The sequence below is a fragment of the Eutrigla gurnardus genome (genome assembly GCF_963514095.1).
Source record: "Eutrigla gurnardus genome assembly, chromosome: 12".
NCBI classification, from domain to species: domain Eukaryota; kingdom Metazoa; phylum Chordata; class Actinopteri; order Perciformes; family Triglidae; genus Eutrigla; species Eutrigla gurnardus.
The window spans coordinates 25004628-25010627 of NC_139926.1; the positions used below are offsets into that span (position 1 = coordinate 25004628).

At 40.3% G+C, this 6000-nt stretch overlaps 1 protein-coding gene across 4 annotated transcripts in view; it reads right to left on the reverse strand.

Moving 5' to 3' along the window:
• The window catches only part of usp9 (ubiquitin specific peptidase 9), a 34099-nt gene extending 29993 nt beyond the window's left edge, over positions 1-4106 (reverse strand). For 2 of the 4 annotated variants that reach the window (XM_084023015.1, XM_084023012.1), the window contains exon 1: positions 3740-4105. The gene's annotated coding sequence lies outside the window, so the exon portion shown is untranslated. Of the gene's footprint in view, positions 1-3739 lie in introns of all 4 variants that reach the window. The other 2 variants (XM_084023013.1, XM_084023014.1) reach the window with 2 other exon arrangements.
• Between the last annotated feature and the right edge of the window lie 1894 nt (positions 4107-6000).

Genomic DNA, 6000 nt, shown 5'->3' on the forward strand with positions numbered 1-6000 from the left:
TTAGTGATGCATAATCATTCATGCTGTCTCTGAATACCTTGGGTCTTCCCCGATTCCGTTTACTGCATTCTTATATCTATTGTTTTGACCATTAATTAGAATATAATTGTGCTGAACAAGTGAATTACAGAGGTCTGGTAACATAAGCGACATTGCTGCACGCTCCGGCTGATAAAGGCAAGAGGCCTGCGTTGTCACTTTGGCCAGATTATCCAACCCACTTAAGGAGGAAAAAGGTGTGATGTCGGCAATATTCCCTCACTGGGAGTGAAGCCAGGAAGTTGGTCTGTAAACTGTAAAAGACATTTACCACGGAAGGTTAGGGTAATACCGTTTTCTTTCCATTTCTTTTCCCGATACGAAAACCAAAAAAAAGCCCTATGAGCCAAACGGCTGAGGAGCAGTCCACATAACTACAATTGCCACGGTTCGATTCCAGCCAAAGGAAGTTTGCGGCATGTCATACCTCCGTCTCGCTCCGCGTTTAAATCGAGGCAAAATGCCCAAAATAATAATCTTAAAAAATGATTGACTGATGGCCCCACCTGACTTCTTTTTGCAGATGTACCAGCATTCCCAGACTTCAGCAATCAATTCGAGTGATGCAACGTAATGATTAGTAACGGGAATGATGGACAAAACGAGGAAAAGAGACCCTGCTTGTATGACACCGGACCCCCTCTTTAAATGTCAGTACGACAGTAAAACATGATGCAGGCTGCCACTTTAACACTGGCACTGGACTGTCTGATCAACAGCAACTTTTTAGTGATTGTAAATACATATATTTAAAAAAAAGGTAACTTCTTTCTGCATTTCAATCTAAAAGTTTCATACTTGTACAATGACAATGTGGCTGCTTGTTTTTCATTATCCATGGTAAAAAGAAGATTTTGTTTTAAAGGAGCAGCAGCCACATGTATAAAGACATATGTTGTTCAGGATAACTGTACAATGATAGAACGACGAATACATTGCCGTGACTTTTGGAACGGATACTTCAGCATACATGCCTTTCTATCGGCAGCAAAAAAAAAAAGCTGATGTCCAACGCTATAAAAGAAAAAGCAATTATGTGTTATTTATGAGTTCCTGTTTATAAAAATGTCCATGACTAGCCTTTGGACAAGAATCAAACCACAACTGTTAAAAATCAAGTGGAACGCTGGAAGACATTAGGCAAAAGCAACACCACACCTCTGTTTTGCGGTTATTAAAATTAAAAGTTTTTCGTCTGCTGGATGCTACAATTGAAGGGTGGAAAGGGTTATAACAGGTTTACAGAGTGACAATGAAGCCAGAAGCCCCTTTCACAGCGATTCCTGTCAAAATCAATACGGTGCAGGGAAGGGAACATGACTTGATAGGTTTTTTTTTGTTACACAAAATAGACAATTTTCAAGACGCTCCCTATGCTGTTGAAACAGCTAGTGTTGCTTGTCAATTTCACAAATGCTTCTGTCTTAGTCTGAACTTTAATAAGCTCCAAGGGACAAGAGTCCATGAGTCATTATCATCTCAATTTCACTTACGTTCTAAAAGCCCACGACTACAGAACCTTCTGCCCAGAAACATCAACAGTTTACCAGATCTACAAACGGACTGGAAATAACAGAATTCAAGTGGAAAGTTTGATGCACATTTCATGATAAATTTTGAGATACATATAAGACAACCCCAAACATTATTAAGGGGCTATAACTGCTAGCTGTTCTGCCCTCTGGGAGACGGGGCAAACATCTGTATCACAAGAAGAAGAGATTTTTTAAAACGTATATTTGGTTTCTGAGCAGTTACAGTGTTTTTAAAAAGGGGAAGGGAAACTAGATTATTTCCTATTTTACAGGTGGCCACTGACATCTGCTTCAGCATCAGCAATTTGAGGTTGCAGTGACAGTACATTAAAGCAATTATGACGAGCAAATATCTGACCAGTGTGTCTTTAGCCTGGATTTACAACCAAAGTGTCACAGCATGTATGGAATTCATACCAATGGGGAAACCACTCAGGAAGCTAACGTTAACTATCCACTAATGGAGAGTGAGAGGGGGGCAGAGTGGGTTTACTTTCATGACGCACAAAAAAAAACATGTTTTATCAATAGTGTCAAGAAAGTGACACATACACGATAACAACATCCACCATTAAAAAGCACAGGCGAGGTAACTCAAACAACTGCGGCCTTTTTTAGACGGCACCTGCATTGAAACTACGTTGGTGTTATTTAAAAAAAATAATATATATACATATTTTATGAACGGAGAGAAATCGGTCATGTAGCATTATGTGTGATAAGCTATAAAATATATATATATATGTGACAGGTGCATATTAAGTACGTGATGACATTACGTAGCTAACAATAAATAAAAACGAGGGTCGTCAACAGCTTGTGGTTTAGTGAAGTTATTGCTTGTTAGCTTGCTAGCTAGCTAGCTGGCTAGTTAGCTAGTTAGCTGCGGCAACTACCGTTAGGGTTAGCCTTGCTAAGGCGATCCGCCCCAGACAAGCAGAGCAGCAGTTGACGGCCTTGTCGTCCAAAGCCCGATGCGCTAAAGACACGCAAGGCCTCATTATCCGAACGGGGCCCTGACGTTAAAAACTTCGTCCGGCAAAAAACCCTTTTATTTGGTGTGTGTGTGTGCTAAACATAACAGGCGGGCCTCGGCCTCACAGATTAGATTCAAAGATTAACGAGCAAAAAAAATAATAATAATCACCATCGGTCTAACGTCACTTTCCTCGCCGTTTGTTGTACAAACCCCCCCACCGTTTGTTTCTGTAACTACCCCGTTTTATTTTTCACATTGAGCTCCGATCCGATCCGTCCCCTGGCAAAAGAAATGCTAACGAGCGAGCGGGCAATCCAGATAAACAGTTAGCTAGCCGTTAGCTTTTTACGTTAGCGAGTAAAATTCTCCCCTCGAAGGTGCTTTTTTTTTTTAGCTTGACGTCCCTATTTTGACAAGCAGGCTTTGCTGCTATGACTCGACAACTAGCTTAACTAATATCCCCCCTATACAATACGACAAAAAAGACAGGTGATTAATATTAACGTCGGCTTTGCAGCATTTTTAGTCGTTCAAAATAAAAGTCAACCCAGCTGGCTGTCTTAGATAATGTAGACTGTATGTGTGCTAGTGACAGGGGGGGGGGGGTCGTCTATTTCCTGAAATATAGTGCTGTGACCTGTATCGTCTAACGGCCAAGTTAGAACTTAACGTTAGCTTAAAACAAACTGAAAATGAAATGTCGGAAGTGATATGAAAAATGATGAGGTTTTTTGACAAATCTGCCTAATTATTAAATATAAACAATGCGAGAGAACGATACGCAAAAACACCACCAACGTTAACTTGTAAACATGAGACGTGATAAAAATAAATGTTCCCTTTCCTTCTCAAGCCCGTGTAAGAGAGGACCATTTGCGGGTAACGTTAGCTTCAGTTGCTAGCTTCAGTGACTAGCGCTAAAAGCTAAAAAAAAAAAAAAATTCAGACTTAGACGTTAACTGTTAAAAAGACTACGAATTGTGGTTGAATCGCGTTGACACTCTCAAATATGAAATAAGCAGCAGCTAAAGGAGATATAAAACACAACACCCTGCAAAACTCGATAACACACGTAACCCAAATGCAGTAAATGTTACCTTTGCATCCACCAGCTGACGCTAACGCTAGCCCAGCAGCTAACAATCACCCAAGCCAGCGTATCGGAGCTAGTTAGCTAACAACTCACCAGGAATTTGATATGTCTTCCCCCTCTATTCACGGGCTTACGTCCAGCCTTGAACGATGGTATCGTCGTATATTACATAAACGTGGCCTGTATGAGCGACAGTTTTTTGCAGCACCCGAAAGCCGTTAGCAGAAAGGATCTAATTCCTACGTTTTTCCTCTGCTTCTGGGTGTTTTTCCTGCGTCACCGGCGCGGTAACAGCCCCCTAACTCTATCTAGTCCCGATTTCTGGGGCTTGTCACTTCGGTACCCGGCAGTCGCTCACAAACTTGAATCAGTTCAACATGGCGGAAGCGCAGTCGGACACAAATACCGCTCGGGTTTTTAAAAAAAAAAACAAGCCAGACGACTGTGTGAACTCCCAACAGTCGGTGTTGTCTATGAGCCAGTTTGCACCACAACGGGAAGAGAGCAGCGCAGCAAACACAACACCCGCTGAATGGAAAGGGCAAAAAAAAAAACCTTCTCAATTCTGATAAGTGAGTCCGGCTCCAATGAAGAATCCGATCCGTAGTTTGATAAAAACCAGAATTGGAAGAAAAAAAACAAGAAACCAGGCGAATTTGACTATATCGCCCCCTATCGCACGGGGTGGTCATAACATGAATATGTAATGTTTTCAATCTTTTCAAGCAAATGTTTACACATTTCAGAATTTTTTGAAAGATGTGTGCTTAGAAGAAAAATACATGCAAGAGACAACATTTACCGTAATAGAGCCTCATGGCAAACTATCCATAAAGTATGGAAGCCCATTTCTGCCACTGTCAGAAAAAAAGAGAATCTTTCTCAAAATATTGACTTAGTAGCTCAAAATATTGAGAAACTTTCTCAAAATAATGACTTAATATCTCTCAGAATAATGACTTACTACACAAGTCATTATTTTTTAGATATTTTCCCGTTATTTTGAGATACTAAGTCATTATTTTCCAGAACGTTCCTCATTATTTGAGATACTGAGTCAATATTTTGAGATACTAAGTCATTAGTTTGATAACGTTTCTCACAATTTTTGTTGTTGTTGAGAAACTTTCTCGTCTTTCTGACATTGGCATAAATTGTCTTCCATACCAGGCTACCTTGTTGTGGAACAATTGTGTTCATGGCAAATAAACTATGATCACTTTCACTTTTATTATTTCTGTTTCTGGATTGTGGTCACATTTAAGGATAGGTTTACAATCTTTCAAGTCCATTCAACACAGAAACTGGTTTATCTCGCTGTGCAATACATTCCAAAGTTTAGCTGAGGCGCAGAGATAGATCAGGAAGTCTACAGTGCATATCTCCTAAAGTTACAGTGTTTTGAGTACAAAATTCCCAAATTGTGTTATTCTTCGACTGCAGCTGAAAAGATTCTATAGAAACACAAAGGGGACATTTTATATTAAGTTGAAATATATCCATTTAATAATGGATTGGATTTGTATGGCGCTTTTCAAGACACTCAAAGCGCTCTGACAGGGTTCCAGGTTCCATTCATTAGTTTAATATCCAGAAAGACAAAATTAATATTGGTTTTAGACAAACTTTAAAATGTATTTTTGCACAGAAGTGTAGATTTTGGTTGAAGAGTCAATGTCAATATGAGATGAGCAAAAGTTCACCTTTCGTAGTTGTTTTAATGCGTCGAGCTAATCACACGGCCGACCGCGGCATATTTTGACCTCGCCTTTCCGGCATTACGGCGGAATCGTTTATCTAAAAGTGGCTATTGAAAGCACACAAAGCAAGCAAAACCTGTTTTGGTGTTAAACCGGCAGCCGTCCTGCTTTCAGGCAAAAAAGTAGCAGCTGGGTATCATTTATACATGTACTACACCTGTAATAAACTGACCATGGCCCCTATGTTCCTCCCCCAGTTTGCACATTGTGTACTTTACTCCTGGAATGTTTCATAGTCCTAAATTTGTTACATGTTAATTTGATTAAACAAGCATTAATTGAACTCATGTATGCAATAGTAGCTGCAATAATGGTGGTCTTTTGTTGCAGGGGCCTCGATATCAGGTAATAAAGCAGGACCCACTTCACGGTCCTTATCATATCAGTGGATATTGCAGTTTAGTGCTGTGGTAGTGCACGTTGCCCTATTCCTCACATTTAGAATAGGACAATTATCAATTGCCAGACAATGAACTTGTGTTTTTGGGGTCATTTGGGGTCAGGGGCCCCAAGGCAGGTGCCTGCTTTGCCCCGGGCTGATTCAGCTATGGTTCTGGCTCAGGGTCACATGATTTCATTAGGTTCTTCTGGTAT